Genomic DNA, 18,813 nt, shown 5'->3' on the forward strand with positions numbered 1-18,813 from the left:
TCTATACTTTTGCTCTCTAAGCTAATATCGTATTTGCCTTAGAAGCCACTGCCCTACATTGCATATGCATTGATAACTTGTTATCTATAAGTACGCTTAAGCTCTTTCCTCCTGTTTTGCTAAGTCTAGTCCCTTTTAAATAATAAGTTCCATGCATATTTTTTACTTCCAAAATGCAGAACCTTACATTTACCAGTATTAAATCTAATTTTCTATTTAGCAGCCCATGCTTTCAATTTTTGTAAATCCCCTTGCAAGCAATTACATCCTGCACTGATTTAATCACCGTACACAACTTTGTATCATCTTCCAAAGTATAGATGTTGCTATTTAATCACCTTTCTCCAAGTCATTAATAAAAATATTTTTTTTTAAAACAGTGCCCAGTACTGATCCTTGAGAGACTAATTATCTTGTCTAATCTCTGTATGATCCATTTACTACTACTCTTTGCTCCCTGTCTATTCCTAGTTCCTTCGTTTTTTAAAATAATGTCTCATGTGGCACTGTACCAAAAGCCTTTGCAAAATCCAAGTATATCACATTAAATGATTCCCCTTTATCTATATTCTTACTTACTTCCTCGTAGAATCTAATTAGATTAGTTTGACATGATCTATTTATTATAAAACTATGCTTATTTTTACTCATAATCTTGTTTACACGAATATAATCTTAAATATAGTCCTTTATAATGCCTTCCAGTATCTTCTCTAGAACTAATGTCAGACTTACAGGTCTATAGCTTCCTGGATCAGCCCTGCTTCTGTTTTTAAAAAAGTGAAACCACATCAGCTTTATGCCAGTTCTGGGGTACTAAGAATAATGAGTCTTGAAGAACTAAGTGCAAGGGATTGGCTATGACAGTGCTAAATTCCCTTAGCGCCCTTGGGTGTATTCGATCTGGACCTGTAATTTTATTTACCTTAATATTATATTTTTCCTGATATCATTTAGAGGGAACCCAGTTATTTGTATGGGCTTGTATGTTCTAATTTGTTTCAATGTTTCTCACACTGCCTCCTGTCTTGTGTATACTAAAGAAACAAAATGGTTAAGTACCTCAGCCTTCCATGGTAACTGTTAAGCATGCCACCCTATATATTTTTTGCTTGCCATTTATATACTTAAACAAAATATTTTAGGGTTTGTCTTAGAATCTTTTGCAATTAACCTTTGTTTTTCAATTTTGGCTATTTTGCAATTTGAAATATTAGTTAATAACATTGTGATAGTTATAAAGTACATTGGCTTTAAAATAAAGTAGTATAAGTAATTCATGTAAGGCTTCAGATTTCTCATGTAACTTACATATAAGTTTTTAATCTAATTTACTAAAAGAATACATGAAAAGGGCAGACACTACTTTGTAAAAAAAAAAAAAGAAAGAAAAAATGCACTGCCCTCCATATAAAAACTATTGGCTAGATTTATTTTTGTTTTGTCGGTAACGACCCGCGTAGCTAACGCTGGCTTTTTTTCCCCCGCACCTTTTAAATACCGCTGGTATTTAGAGTTCACAGAATGGCTGCGTTAGGCTCCAAAAAAGGAGCGTAGAGCATAATTTACCACCTTCAACTCTCAATACCAGCGGTGCTTACGGACGTGGCCAGCTTCAAAAACGTGCTTGTGCACGATTCCCCCATAGGAAACAATGGGGCGGTTTGAGCTGAAAAAAACCTAACACCTGCAAAAAAGCAGCGTTCAGCTCCTAACGCAGCCCCATTGTTTCCTATGGGGAAACACTTCCTAAGTCTGCACCTAACACCCTAACATGAACCCTGAGTCTAAACACCCCTAACCTTACACTTATTAACCCCTAATCTGTCGCCCCCGCTATCCCTGACACCTGCATATTTTTTAACCCCTAATCTGCCGCTCCGTACACCGCCGCAACCTACATTATACCTATGTACCCCTAATCTGCTGCCCCTAACACCGCCGACCCCTATATTATATTTATTAACCCCTAATCTGCCCCCCACAATGTCGCCGCCAGCTACCTACAATAATTAATTTAAATATAATTTAAATCTAATGAAATAAATTAACTCTTATTAAATAAATTATTCCTATTTAAAGCTAAATACTTACCTGTAAAATAAACCCTAATATAGCTACAATATAAATAATAATTATATTGTAGCTATTTTAGGATTAATATTTATTTTACAGGCAACTTTGTATTTATTTTAATCAGGTACAATAGCTATTAAATAGTTAATAACTATTTAATAGCTACCTAGTTAAAATAATTACAAAATTACCTGTAAAATAAATCCTAACCTAAGTTACAATTAACACTACACTATCAATAAATTAATTAAATAAAATACCTACAATTATCTACAATTAAACCTAACACTACACTATCAATAAATTAATTACATAAAATACCTACAAATAAATACAATTAAATAAACTAACTAAAGTACAAAAAATAAAAAAAGCTAAGTTACAAAAAATAAAAAAATAATTTACAAACATAATAAAAATATTACAACAATTTTAAACTAATTACACCTACTCTAAGCCCCCTAATAAAATAACAAAGCCCCCTAAAATAAAAAAATGCCCTACCCTATTCTAAAATTAAAATTGAAAAGCTCTTTTACCTTACCAGCCCTTAAAAGGGCCTTTTGCGGGGCATGCCACAAAGAAATCAGCTCTTTTTCCTTTAAAAAAAAACACAATACCACCGCACAACATTACAACCCACCACCCACATACTCCTAATCTAACCCAAACCCCCCTTAAATAAACCTAACACTAAGCCCCTGAAGATCTTCCTACCTTGTCTTCACCACGCCGGGTATCACCGATCGGTCCTCCAGAGGGTCCCGAAGTCTTCATCCTATCCGGCAAGAAGAAGTCCAGAAGAGGCTCCAAAGTCTTCATCCTATCCGGGCAGAAGAGAAGATCCGGACCGGCAAACATCTTCATCCAAGCGGCATCTTCTATCTTCATCCATCCGACGACGAGCGGCTCCATCTTCAAGACCTCCGGCGTGGATCCATCCTCTTCTTCCGACGTCCTAACACAGAATGAAGGCTCCTTTAAGGGATGTCACCCAAGATGGCTTCCCTTGAATTCCGATTGGCTGATAGGATTCTTTCAGCTAATCGGAATTAAGGTAGGAAAAATCTGATTGGCTGATGGAATCAGCCAATCAGATTCAAGTTCAATCCGATTGGCTGATCCAATCAGCCAATCAGATTGAGCTTGCATTCTATTGGCTGTTTCCGATCAATTTTTCCTACCTTAATTCCGATTGGCTGATAGAATCCTATCAGACAATTGGAATTCGAGGGACGCCATCTTGGATGACGTCCCTTAAAGGAGCCTTCATTCTGTGTTCGGACGTCGGAAGAAGAGGATGGATCCATGCCGGAGGTCTTGAAGATGGAGCCGCTCGTCGTCGGATGGATGAAGATAGAAGATGCCGCTTGGATGAAAATGTTTGCCGGTCTGGATCTCCTCTTCTGCCCGGATAGGATGAAGACTTTGGAGCCTCTTCTGGACTTCTTCTTGCCGGATAGGATTAAGACTTTGGGACCCTCTGGAGGACCGATCGGTGATACCCGGCGTGGTGAAGACAAGGTAGGAAGATCTTCAGGGGCTTAGTGTTAGGTTTATTTAAGGGGGGGTTGGGTTAGATTAGGGGTATGTGGATGGTGGGTTGTAATGTTTGGGGGTGGTATTGTGTTTTTTTTACAGGCAAAAGAGCTGAATTCTTTGGGGCATGCCCCGCAAAAGGCCCTTTTAAGGGCTGGTAAGGTAAAAGAGCTTTTCAATTTTAATTTTAGAATAGGGTAGGGCATTTTTTTATTTTGGGGGGCTTTGTTATTTTATTAGGGGGCTTAGAGTAGGTGTAATTAATTTAAAATTGTTGTAATATTTTTATTATGTTTGTATATTATTTTTTTATTTTTTTGTAACTTAGCTTTTTTTATTTTTTGTACTTTAGTTAGTTTATTTAATTGTATTTATTTGTAGGTATTTGTAGGTAATTTATTTAATTAATTTAATGATAGTGTAGTGTTAGGTTTAATTGTAGATAATTGTAGGTAATTTATTTAATTAATTTATTGATAGTGTAGTGTTAGGTTTAATTGTAACTTAGGTTAGGATTTATTTTACAGGTAATTTGGTAATTATTTTAACTAGGTAGCAACTCATGGATCACTTATCTTTCTTCCTAGTTGTTACTACCAGTTTTCAACTGCCTGACTTGTACTACTTCTTTATAAGTTATATTTGAATTAAAATAATAATAAAAAAAACAGATTATACCTATTTACCGAATGACTTTGGCAAAAAGTATTTGCAAAGTTTTGTGGTAATAATTATTTTTTTTCCATGTTGCAAGTGGTTGTCCTTTCATGTGCAAGATATAATTCATAACACAACTATATATAGGTTAATGACAAGAATGCCTACTGGGGATAGGTTAAAACAGATAGGTGAAGAAAGCCTCAATGAATTTTGAATTTTGACACAGATGTGCCTTATTGACAAAGCCTCTGTGAATCTAGCCCAAGGACAAGCACACAAGTATTTTTTTGTTTTTTTGGGGTTTTTTTTACAACAAACTAAAATGAGTTTTAAGATGCCGTCTTTTCTTTCATAAGATGGTGAGAGTTTGCAAGCCATCACATGTTGGAATAAACTACAGTCCACTAGAAGGAGACAAAAACACCCAACATAGCAGAGATTTTAATTCCTCCCACTCTCCTGGGCAACTTTTTTTTTGCCTCCAGCATGGTGTGAGGTAAATACTGAAGTGCTGATCTACATGTCATTGAAAGGGGTTCTCTTAATGATCTGAGACCCATTTTACCCTCAGATTGACTATGTAGGACATAGGGGAAGACAGGAGTTCAGCCAAGCAGTAATTAGCTTCCCCAATGTGGAAATCCTGCCAACCCCCCAGGTAAAACATGGGCATTGCCACCAATTTCCTGGTCTACAGTATGCTGCTCCTTGTCAAGTCCTTACCAGATCATTATCACCATGCATGCACTGCCTCAGATGGACTCTTCTTCTATTGCGGTGAGCACATTAGATAAAGGTGATGATAGGTAAGTACAATGCACCTTCATTCTTCTTAATTTTACCACTTTGATGTGTATGTCTCATCAGAGGCTGCTTTGGCAGGAAAGTTCTGTGGGCCACTATGCCCTTTTTCATGGTGGTCTCACGGACTTCACTGCTTGGGTATAGGACAACACCAGTGATGACTCGTGGACTTTCACGGTCTTATAAAAGAAAACATAATTTACCTGGTAAATGTATTTGTTTCATGATGAGTCCATGAGACCCACCTTTGTTTTTTGTTTTTTTGCACAGCTTGTGGCAGTACCGTTTTACACTTTACTTGCCCTGCATTATCTTTCCTGCTTCTCTGCTTTACTCCTCTCTTTTGGCCATATGAATAACTAAGTTGTACAGGGAAGTGAGAAAGATTAAAAGTTATGGTATGTTGAGTGTTTTTGCCTCCTCCTAGTGGAATGAATTTTAATCCCACATGTGATGGCTTGTGGACTCTCACCATCATGAAATAAATTAATTTATCTGGTAAGCATACATTTGGTTTTAGATGCAATGAATTAAAAAAATATGTTATTCTCTATTTAAATCATGCTAATGATAATCCAGGCATTTCTTATACATGTGTTGAAGTACTCATCTCATCTAGCAAATTGTTATTTTATTAAAGGGACAAAAAGGAGTAATAGCAGCAATAGTAAACCCAACCAGACCAATGTATAGGAGATGGTGCCAATCTTGGAGTCTTCATGGATGCCTATTTGTAGGTACTCTACATTCAGTGTACACTGAGCTCACCTATCAATCAGTCCCCCAATAAACTTTGAGATTGGCTCCTGGAACATGTACGTGGAAAAATTCTTAATTTTAAAATAAAGGATAAGCAACTTTTTTTTACCAAATACACTTGTCAAAAGGTATGTTGGAGCTGTATGGCCCACTATATTTTTAATGCCCATGACATTAATTTCTTCTTTATATATATATATATATATATATATATATATATATATATATATATATATATATATATATATATATATATATATATATATATATATATATATTTATTAATTACAATCCAGTTTCAGATACAAGGCAAGGACAAAAATAAAAAACAGAAAATGAACATACATTTATAAATTTTAGCTGAAAATCTTTAACATCAGATGTTCAGCTCATGAAAACAAAATGGGCCTTCTTATTCATAGATATAACTTAAATTGACAGTTTTCTGAAGCAACAGATAAAATAAAACAAAATACAGGAAAAGAAGAAATTAATTTCTGCATGACATAACATACTAGAGTGGTGGCTCTGCACAACATAGCAAATCAGTGGTGGCTCTGCATAATGAATAAAAAATAGTGACTATGTAAAAACATGAATCTAGAGACAGGATGACCTCTTTTTGCTTTTCAAACCTTATACATAGACTGATAATACCTAGGTATCTCTTCAATTAGGAATAACATGGGAATGAAGCAATTTTGATAGTAGAAGTAAATTGGAAACTTTATCTTCAAATTGCATGCTCTGTCTGAATCACAAAATATATATTTTTTGTTTCATATCACTTTAATTATTACAAAGTATCAATATAGCCCAATGTAATCTATAAATGATGTTAATAAGTAAACCCTTATGTTTATATTAATCATATCCCATTATTTTAAGACAGGCAGAAGACAAAAGGCAAGATATTTTATAAAATTAGATTTTATTAATCTGTTTTGGTCACAATTCTCTCACCCGTGTTGCTAATACCTCTAACCTCTGTTGCAGCAACAGAAGTTACTGAGTCATGTTCAGATATATTAATGTCATGTAAGAATTCACGAGTCAAGAGTTGTTTGCTCAATACTTTTGTGTTTATAGATAACAATTCAGTTGCAATCACATCATTAAAGAAAACCTGTGTGATGGAACTTCTGATGTGACCCTGGTGCTGGGGCTTCTTGTGCTATATGGTTACAATAGGGTAAAAAGATTGAAATAGGTACATTAGTAGGTGACATTGCTTCCAATCCTTTGGAAGAAGTTCATCCAAAGACCCAAGGCAAGTTTACATTAGATTCATATACTTCTGTCCACCCAGGTTAACTTAGGTCTTTATATGAGTCTCTTACCAAGGACCTGACAGCATTTCCATCTAAAGGGGCCTATTTTTTTCCTTTTCCTTGGTATAATGTAATATTTTTATTCTCAAATCGCAGTAGACTGACAAAACTACCAGGGTCTATGGGGTTACTTGACTGACTTCATTCTTACTTTAAGGAACATTACAAGCCAATGACAAGAGGAATACGTTCTCAACCAAACCACCAATCAGCAGCTAGCTCCCAGTAGTTAATTGCTACTCCTGAGCCTTGCCAAGGTGTTCTCTTTAGGATACCAAGAGAATATGAAGTCTCTTTGATAATAGAAGTCAATTACAAAGTTTAAAATGGTTTGCTCCAACTGAATCATAAAATTGTAATTTTCACTTTACTGCCACTTTTATACAGCATATGAATTACTTTTCATTTCAAATAATTATGTATACTAAAAAGTTATAAAATAATTAGCTATCAGATTATGTTGTATTATTCTATTTGCCCCACATAAAAACAATAGTATCTTTCAATCGGAAATTTGCATGGTAAAATAATTTTTAAAAAATAGTACATTTAGGAAGATTTTTTTTTTCCCCCTCAGTCTAAACCTTTCAGAAATGCAAATATTGCTCCATTACACAATAACAGGACAGAAAAAGCTTCACATCACAGCTTATTAGTACACCTGTGCAATCACAGTTTAGAATTAGGTCCTGATATTCAAAACCTTGTCAGATCCTCAAGAAATTGTCTGTTTGGCTTTATCAGTCTTGCAGTCCATATGGAAGATATTTAAATAAAGTGGTCTGAATCTCTCTATTCCGACTAGTGGCAAAGTGTTTCCCATATGCATAATAATAATAGGGATCATAGGTTCAGCACAAATCCGCCCACATCACCACTTATCTGCTATATCAGCGGGGGAAGGGGCTGTATTTGCTCCCAAACAACACAGACTGCATTTCCTGAAACAAAAAATGGTTTCTGTATAGGAACACTTCAAATAATTCCTGTGTAAACTTAGTGTCACTCTACATTAACAAGATTTCGCACACTGGAAATTCACGCCACTGGAAAGCGGGGTAGGGAGCCCATGCTCCCTCAGCCAGTCTACCAGGTGCTTAACTTACACCGCACCAAATGCTGCATTGCGCATGTGGAAACATTACTGGCTCGCCCGTCGGGGTCGTAGCCCTATATTTCCACTTACGCCCTTTGCGTTACTCGGTCAAACCGTGCACCAAACCTGCCCGCCAATTACCGTTGCCCACCGTGGGGGTTTGCCATAGCACCAATTAAAATTTACGCCCGTACAGAACATTACCTATTAAATGGGGATAGCCCTGTTTTATACTAATCACATATTTGCCAATTACATGTCGACCGAATAACATGACATTCCTTTTACATCCATCTGGACTCATTGCCTTCCGTGACCTCATTGTTGATTCAAATCTGCAATACAAAAGACAAGAAAGGGTGTGAGACCTGTTATATGATCTTCTATTTATTTATTTAGGGATGGGAGGGTGGTAAAGAAGACAAGCTGTTAACTGAACCTCCTACTCTGCTAAGTCCCTATTCTACCTTACTCTTTTTTAGTCCCTCCCCTAGTCTCTCCCTATTTCTCCCCCTATCCCTGCATATTCCCTTTGTTCTGCCAGCAGCTCCCCCCCTAGAACTTGGTATGGAGGAGGGAGATGCTGGTTTCTGGTGCTCCTCCATTGTCCCACCCACTTACTGTACTCCCTGACCATCTGGTCACTCCACACTCAAAAGCTGTATCTAACATGGATGGCAGAATATTACACCCTTATGGTGATGTTTCCCTATTTAAATACAGGTTACTCCCGTGGAGCGCCCACATATTTGTTATGTCACCAATCTACCTTGCTAATAAAGAAAAAAAATATCTTTATTTAAATATCTAGTTGTATAATGCAATATTATTGGCACGTTTCCATTAAGATGTAATTTGCAAACCGATAAATATGCTGTCGGAAACAATTTTGACTGCTTACAATGGTACATTATATCAAATTTCCTGTTATACCAATTTCCCATTGAAATTTTAAAACTTGCCAATAATCTGAGTGTTTCAATGTAGAAAAAATTGTAATATGTAATATTTATTTTTGTCCCATGTATACGAATAGTTGCATTTATGTTTTTATGAAAATATCAATATGTATTTACATATAAGAATATATGCAAGCACATATCTACAGAATTCACACTAGCAGCTATAAATATTACATATATTAATAAAGTAGAAAATGTAATTATAATAAAAAGTAGTATTTGCTTATAGGAAAAAAAAAGTTTTATAAATAAATGTATCTTAGTTTTTCTTTTTCTTTGAAAATGATCACAGGAAATGGAACCATAAAATGGAACCATAAACTACTTTTAGTTGTCTGCAACTTTGGTAGCTTACGGCTCCATTTACGGATCAATGGAAACGAGCCCTATGTATTTTAAGTATTGAAGTAATTTTTAAAAATAATTTATATTTTTTTATGCGTTTAAAAAAAAAACATTTTTAGGAAATAAGATTTCTTTTTATGAGGAATAGAAGAAAATAGAGGGGTGCCTCATGTGTAGGATCAACAGATATAAAAATCAGTAATAACAGTAGTAGAGCCAAATGGGTACTCACACACTTCACAAGCACACCAATGTGCTGGTAGTAGCAGGCTGCAGATTCAAATAGGTGTGGCAGCTCACCTCTCAGGTAGTACTGTGATGCTGGAGATGGAAAAGGAGACACAGAAAAAAAGCACTACATGTGCAGACCCAAATCAGATTTCTTAATGCTGGAATCAAATGGCTCCAATAGGTAAAACAAAGTCCCAAAAAGGTAGAGAGACTCTTATGTATCAGCAGGGCAGTACCAAAAATCCATAAAAACCAGACTTCACCCCCAGGTAGACCCATTATCTCAGGGATTAACAGTTTAACAGACCGTCTATCAGAGTATATTGATCTTTTACTACAAAAATATGTCAATAAATTACCGTCTTACATTCGAGACACTACAGATCTATTAAACAAGCTTCAGAATGTCAAGAGAGGAGAACAGTATTGTCATGAGATGCAGGACATATGCAGGACACAGCAATGATGGTACAACTCTATTTTATTACAGAGCATAGCAATACACATCCAGACAGGTTGATTGTACTAAACTAACTGCGACACAGACACCGGACCTCAGCCCCGCCCACATACTAGTGACATCACATCCTGCTCTCATCACATCTTCCCCTTTTTCAAAGGCAAAGCATACATTTGCATATAATAAATAACAAGGTACACCAACAGGGTATACAACAACATTTTTGTTTTTGAACATTATAAAAACAGATAGATTAGAAAACATGAACAAATAAATTACCTCCTGACTTGGACATCGGGGTAGACTACCCTAGTCCACAGTGACCATGGGATTATTCTGCCCATACTTCCAGTCACTGTTCTAGCTAAAGTCAGTCCCTGTATCGGGCCGGAAGTTTCACCACTCTTCCGCTTGATGTAACTTTGCATGAACTGTCCTCTGATACAGAAGATGGTGAACAAGAGTCTGCTGGAGGCAAAGATATATCCCCGCTGTGATCTTGCTGAGGGGAAGGCACCTCTCTTAGAACAGGGGATCCCATCGGTGGTGGTACTGAGGTATCCGGTTCCAGACTCTCAGGTACAGGCTGAAGATGTCTTCGGTTACGACGTGTAACCGTCCCTCCCTCTGTAAGGACTGTGTAAGACCTTGGTTCTGGAGAGCGGCCCACTACCGTAGCAGGCGTCTTCCATTTCTTCTCATCATCCAGTTTAATTCTGACACTTTGGCCCGCTTTCAGTTCCTGTAAAGGCCTGACAGAATGTCTCCTGTCGTAGAAGAAACGATAACCCTTTTTGGCCTCTTCATCCCTCCTAAGGACTTCGTCCCGAGGAACAGGGCCAGGCGGCTTGAAGACACCCACTGAGGGTAAAGTGGTGCGAATCTGGCGTCCTAGCATCAGCTGTGCCGGGCTAAACCCGGTGGCTTGAATGGGCGTCGCCCTGTATGACAAGAGGGCTAGGTACGGCTCAGATTGCTTTAGAATGAATTTTGTTGTTTGAACTGCCCTTTCAGCCATTCCGTTGGCCTGCGGATAATGTGGACTTGACGTGGAATGTACAAAATCATATTCCCTGCTGAAAGCACTGAACTCTGTAGAAGCGAACTGCATACCATTATCACTCACCAGCTCCATTGGAATGCCCCAGCGGGCGAACAAGCTCTTCAGGCGAATGATAACGGCCTGACTTGTGATATCATTCAGGGGTGCAATTTCCAAATACCTGGAATAGTAGTCGATCACAACAAGAAACTTTTTCCCGTTAAGTTCACACAAATCAGCAGCTATTTTCTGCCACGGCCCCGCAGGCAGCGGAGTAGACATTAAGGGCTCCCTTCTCTGAGTAGGCCGGCGTTCCCGGCAAAAGGCACATTTAGACACGTGATTTGCAATGTCTGAGCTGATCCCAGGCCACCACACAGCTGTAGCTGCCCTTTCTCTGCACTTTGTAATGCCTACGTGGCCATCGTGAATCCTGTTTAACATCTCCTTCCTCATGCTGACAGGAATTACAATGCGGTCTTGGAACAGCACCAACCCCTCCAGCTCCGTGAGCTGCGACCTCTCTGGCTGGTAAGCATTTAAAGACATCCAGGCTGCCCGGCTCTCGGGCCAGCCATCTTTTATGTACCTTATAACTTCTTGCAGATCTGTGTCCAAATATGTCTCTTTCTTTATCTCTTCCAGTTTCCTTGAAGAAATGGACTTAGAGGCCAGAACTGAATCAACATACACTTTCACATCCGATTCCGTGGAGGATTCTTCAGCAGCAGCCAGCGGGAGCCTGGATAGTGTATCTGCCACAACCAGTTGTTTCCCCGGCACATGCACTGCCTGAACATTGAACCTGAGCAGTCTCATTAAAAGTCTCTGGCATCTCAAGGGTGTTTTGTCAATGTCATAAGAATTGATTAGAGGGACTAGCGGTTTGTGGTCAGTTTCCAGACTAAATTGTTTCCAAACCCACTAGATAACGCTGAAAGCGCTCACAGGCCCAAACTGCAGCCAGGCACTCTTTCTCAATTTGAGCGTATTTTGACTCCGCAGCCGTCAGTGTGCGGGAACAGTAGGCGATGGGCTGTAGTTTGTTGTCATTCAGCTGCAGGAGTGCAGCCCCCAACCCATAACTGCTTGCATCAGCACTAACCACAGTCTTTTTTGAAGGGTCGTAGAACCCCAGCACTGGGGCAGACCCCAGCAGGGACTTGGCATGCAGGAACGCTTTTTCTTGTGAGGGTCCCCAGACCCAGGCAACATCTTTCTTAAGCAACTCTGTGATAGGGTGTAAAACTGTAGATAAATCTGGAAGAAACTTGCCCACGTAATTTACAAGGCCCAATATCTGTCTCAGCTCATGTACATCAGAAGGGCTTTTCATCTGTTCAATAGCCCGAATTTTCTCGGGGTCCGGCTTGATGCCATCCCCGTTGATGATATGCCCAAAGTAGCATAATTCTGTTTTCCTAAAATGACATTTTTCTTTATTCAGCTTCAGCCCAGACTCTTTGATAGCCTGCAGCACACAACTCAAACGCTGATCATGCTCCTCCACTGTAGACCCATACACTAGAATGTCGTCCATGACGACCGCTGTGCCCACGTGGCCACTCAGGAGAGAACTCATTTCCCTTTGAAAGATTTCAGGAGCGGAGGATATCCCAAAGGGGAGTCTGCAGAAGCAGAACCGACCTACCGGTGTGATAAAGGTAGTCAGTTTGCGGCACTTTGGATCCAGGGGGATCTGCCAAAAGCCGCTAGAAGCGTCTAATGTGGAAAAGAACTTTGCCCCAGCCAACTTCGGGGCTATATCTTCCAATGTCGGCAGCACAAATCTCTCCCTCTTCACTGCCTCATTCAACCTTTTCAGGTCCACACAGATGCGCACCTTTCCGTTTTTCTTTGCAACTGGAACAATGGGGGCACACCAATCAGTTGCTTCAACAACCTCTTCAATAACCCCCATAGACTTCATGCGCATGAGCTCTTTCTCCACTTGAGGCATGAGCGGGAACGGAATTCTACGAGGAGTAGAAATACTGTATGGGACTGCGTCACTTTTAAGTGCTATACGGACAGGTTTGCAGTTCAGTAGGCCCAACTCGCCAAACATATCTTCAGAGATCTCATTCACTCTGGCCACGAGGCCCAAGTCACAGGCTGCTTTTCTGCTCAATAAACTGTTAACACACTGACCTCGGATCACATGCACCCACATGGTGAACTTCCTTTGTTTGTACTCACAGCTGGCAAGAAATTTCCCCACACAATCAATGCGGCCACCAGGACTATGGACATTTGTAGTAACCTTCGCCAGCTGGGGCTGTCGAGGCAGTTTCATAAATTCAGCAAAAGACATTACAGTGATATCTGCTCCTGTGTCAATCTTTAAATCAACTTTGGCTCCCATTACAGTAAAAGTAACTTTCCAATCTTCCTCTGAGCTTGTCCGTTCTACAACAGACCCCACAAAAGACACTTCCTGACCCTCCTGGTCACTGTCCACCTGCATCTCCTTAATGTATTCAGTTTTACACACTACTTCAAAATGGCCTATTCTGTTACATTTTCTGCATCTTTTATCTCTGGCCGGGCATATAGCACTCTGATCATGAGCCCGGTAGCACCGTGTGCATCGGCGATGTTGCGCCCATCCACTTCTAGGCCTTTCCAGTACTTTAGATCTACCGCTCACACTGTGCCTTTCACTAGTAATTTTCCTAGACTGTTGCACTTCATCCACAATACTCTCAGACCTCAGATCAGCACTTTGCTTTTTCACCAGTTCACTCTGGCGGGCCATCCTAATAGCCCCGTCTAACGTTAAATCAGGCTCTAACTGCAACTTCAGGGAGACTTCAGCATCTGCAATTCCAATAACTATTCTGTCTCTGATTTGCTCTTCTTTAGCAACACCAAACTCACAGAATTCAGCTAATTCATACAGGCTGAGCACAAATGACTCCACAGATTCTCCCACACGCTGATTACGTTTGTGAAAACAAGCTCTCTCATGAATCACATTTCTTTTGGGCACAAAGTGGGCACTGAGTTTATCCATAACTATATCAAAGTTAACTTCTTCCCCTTCTTGGAAAGTAAAAGCATTGAACACTGGCTCTACATCTTTCCCCATGGAGTATAAAAGAGAATTAACTTGTACTTCACCACTCTCCTTGTTCAGTTTGGATGCAATCCTGAAGCGCTGAAACCGATGACGCCATGTGGGCCAAGCTGCAGGCTGAGAAAAGTCAAAAGGCTCAGGTGGGGTAAACTTTGACATTGCAATCGATCAGGAACAGAAGCGCAGTCCAGAACTTCTGACACCATGTCATGAGATGCAGGACATATGCAGGACACAGCAATGATGGTACAACTCTATTTTATTACAGAGCATAGCAATACACATCCAGACAGGTTGATTGTACTAAACTAACTGCGACACAGACACCGGACCTCAGCCCCGCCCACATACTAGTGACATCACATCCTGCTCTCATCACAAGTATTTTTGATTGAGTTGTGATGTGGGGGCCCTTTACTCTAATATAGATCACATTCTAGGGGTTGATGCAATAGGGGAATATCTCAATAATGACATTTATCTTCCCTCAGTACAACAAGATTTTATCATCACTAGTATAGAATACATATTATCACATAACTATTTTCAATTTCTGGATGATTACTATCTTCAAATCAAGGGGACGGCCATGGGTACCAGGTTTGCCCCCACTTTTGCCAACCTTTTTATGGGTGTCTTTGAAGACCGATACATTTACAATTCCAACTGGGCGGCAAACCTGGTATTCTATGGCCGTTACATTGATGACCTCATCTTTATATGGAAGGGAACCACAGATGACGCTATACTATTCACTAGTCACCTCAACTCTAACAATATGGGCTTGTCATTTACACATAATCTACAGGCCGAACAAATTGAATTTTTAGATGTCTGTCTCGGCTGGAATGATGTCGGGGATGTTGTGTCTTCCACTTACTTCAAGGAGGTGGATAGTAATAACTTCCTCCATTTCTCCAGCAACCATCTTAATGGTTGGAAGACCAACATCCCCTACAGTCAGTTTAGACGAATCAGAAGGAACTGTAGCACATTGACACTGTATGACAAACAATCAGAGGTCTTAATTACCAGATTTAGGGAAAAGGGATACCCCAATGAGCTCATTAAAGACAGTTTTCTTAAGTCAAGGGGAGAAGATAGAAACACCATCTTAGCTCCCCGTTCAGATAGTCCCAATGAATTAGGAATGGCCCATTTGAAAGACCCTCTTTTCATAACCCAGTATAACTCTGAACATTCCCATATTAAAAAAATCTTAAAGAGACATTGGCCGATAATATTAAAAGATCCAATTCTTAAAAATATTATTGGCAAGACCCCACGGACGGTGTTTCGGAGAGCGCCAACTTTAAAGCAAAAATTGGCCCCAAGCAAAATAGTACTATAAAAAAGAAATGGTTTACATACTGCCAAATCTCCCATAACTAGAAGAGAAAAATTAGGCACATTTAGATGTAATAAATCAAGATGTCTCATGTGTAGTTACATCACACATGGTTGTACATCTATAAAAAGTCATACCACAGGAGAAATATTCCACATCAAGAAAAGAATAGATTGTAGTATGGATTATATTATTTACGTTCTGACCTGCAGATGTGGCCTACAATACTTGGGCCGCACCTGCAGGAAGATACGTACAAGGTGGAGTGAACACTTGAGAAATATCAAAAAGAGATCACTTAAACATAGTATTTCCCGACACAGCACAATCCAACACCATGGACACCACCACACCTTTGTCATCACTCCCCTTGAACATATTCCCAATCAAATAGGGTTCAATAGATACACTCGCCTGCGCCAGAGGGAAACATACTGGATATTCAAATTCCAGTCTTTGTTTCCCTCTGGCCTGAACGAGGTATTAGATCTGGCCTTTTAAGCAATAGTTTCCTTAACTACTTATAATTTTTTCCACACCCGAATTACAGGTGTGGTTGTTTCATTATTATTAATATATATTTACACATATATTTACACAACTCTTTATTTTTTATTATTTTTTTTTTTTTTTATTTTTTTTTTCACATATAGAGGATACTTAGAGTTAGGAATCACTTTAGTATTAGTATTTTTTAGTTACAGTTTTAGGCCTAGATTTGGAGTTCGGCGGTAGCCGTCAAAACCAGCGTTAGAGGCTCCTAACGCTGGTTTTAGGCTACCGCCGGTATTTGGAGTCAGTGATTAAAGGGTCTAACGCTCACTTTTCAGCCGCGACTTTTCCATACCGCAGATCCCCCTACGCCATTTGCGTAGCCTATCTTTTCAATGGGATCTTTCTAACGCTGGTATTTCGAGTCGTTTCTGAAGTGAGCGTTAGAGCTCTAACGACAAAACTCCAGCCGCCGGAAAATAGCAGGAGTTAAGAGCTTTCTGGCTAACGCCGGTTTATAAAGCTCTTAACTACTGTACCCTAAAGTACACTAACACCCATAAACTACCTATGTACCCCTAAACCGAGGTCCCCCCACACCGCCGCCACTCGATTAAAATTTTTAACCCCTAATCTGCCGACCGCCACCTACGTTATACTTATGTACCCCTAATCTGCTGCCCCTAACCCCGCCGACCCCTGTATTACATTTATTAACCCCTAACTTGCCCCCCACAACGTCGCCGCCAGCTACTTAAAATAATTAACCCCTAATCTTCCGACCGCAAATCGCCGCCACCTACGTTATCCCTATGTACCCCTAATCTGCTGCCCTAACATCGCTGACCCCTATATTATATTTATTAACCCCTAATCTGCCCCCCTCAACGTCGCCGACACCTGCCTACACTTATTAACCCCTAATCTGCCGAGCGGACCTGAGCGCTACTATAATAAATGTATTAACCCCTAATCCGCCTCACTAACCCTATCATAAATAGTATTAACCCCTAATCTGCCCTCCCTAACATCGCCGACACCTAACTTCAATTATTAACCCCTAATCTGACGACCGGAGCTCACCGCTATTCTAATAAATGTATTAACCCCTAAAGCTAAGTCTAACCCTAACACTAACACCCCCCTAAGTTAAATATAATTTTTATCTAACGAAATAAATTAACTCTTATTAAATAAATTATTCCTATTTAAAGCTAAATACTTACCTGTAAAATAAATCATAATATAGCTACAATATAAATTATAATTATATTATAGCTATTTTAGGATTAATATTTATTTTACAGGCAACTTTGTTATTATTTTAACCAGGTAAAATAGCTATTAAATAGTTAAGAACTATTTAATAGTTACCTAGTTAAAATAATAACAAATTTACCTGTAAAATAAATCCTAACCTAAGATATAATTAAACCTAACACTACCCTATCAATAAAATAATTAAATAAACTACCTACAATTACCTACAATTAACCTAACACTACACTATCAATAAATAAATTAAACACAATTGCTACAAATAAATACAATTAAATAAACTATCTAAAGTACAAAAAATAAAAAAGAACTAAGTTACAAAAAATAAAAAAATATTTACAAACATAAGAAAAATATTACAACAATTTTAAACTAATTACACCTACTCTAAGCCCCCTAATAAAATAACAAAGCCCCCCAAAATAAAAAATTCCCTACCCTATTCTAAATTAAAAAAGTTACAAGCTCTTTTACCTTACCAGCCCTGAACAGGGCCCTTTGCGGGGCATGCCCCAAGAATTTCAGCTCTTTTGCCTGTAAAAGAATAAATACAATACCCCCCCCCCAACATTATAACCCACCACCCACATACCCCTAATCTAACCCAAACCCCCCTTAAATAAACCTAACACTAAGCCCCTGAAGATCTTCCTACCTTGTCTTCACCATCCAGGTATCACCGATCCGTCCTGGCTCCAACATCTTCATCCAACCCAAGCGGGGGTTGGCGATCCATAATCCGGTGCTCCAAAGTCTTCCTCCTATCCGGCAAGAAGAGGACATCCGGACCGGCAAACATCTTCTCCAAGCGGCATCTTCGATCTTCTTCCATCCGGAGCGAAGCGGCAGGATCCTGAAGACCTCCAGCGCGGAACATCCATCCGGACCGACGACTGAACGACGAATGACTGTTCCTTTAAGGGACGTCATCCAAGATGGCGTCCCTCGAATTCCGATTGGCTGATAGGATTCTATCAGCCAATCGGAATTAAGGTAGGAATTTTCTGATTGGCTGATGGAATCAGCCAATCAGAATCTAGTTCAATCCGATTGGCCGATCCAATCAGCCAATCAGATTGAGCTCGCATTCTATTGGCTGTTCCGATCAGCCAATAGAATGCGAGCTCAATCTGATTGGCTGATTGGATCGGCCAATCGGATTGAACTAGATTCTGATTGGCTGATTCCATCAGCCAATCAGAAAATTCCTACCTTAATTCCGATTGGCTGATAGAATCCTATCAGCCAATCGGAATTCGAGGGACGCCATCTTGGATGACGTCCCTTAAAGGAACAGTCATTCGTCGTTCA

The sequence above is a fragment of the Bombina bombina genome, chromosome 2 (genome assembly GCF_027579735.1).
Source record: "Bombina bombina isolate aBomBom1 chromosome 2, aBomBom1.pri, whole genome shotgun sequence".
In the NCBI taxonomy this organism is placed as follows: Eukaryota; Metazoa; Chordata; class Amphibia; order Anura; family Bombinatoridae; genus Bombina; species Bombina bombina.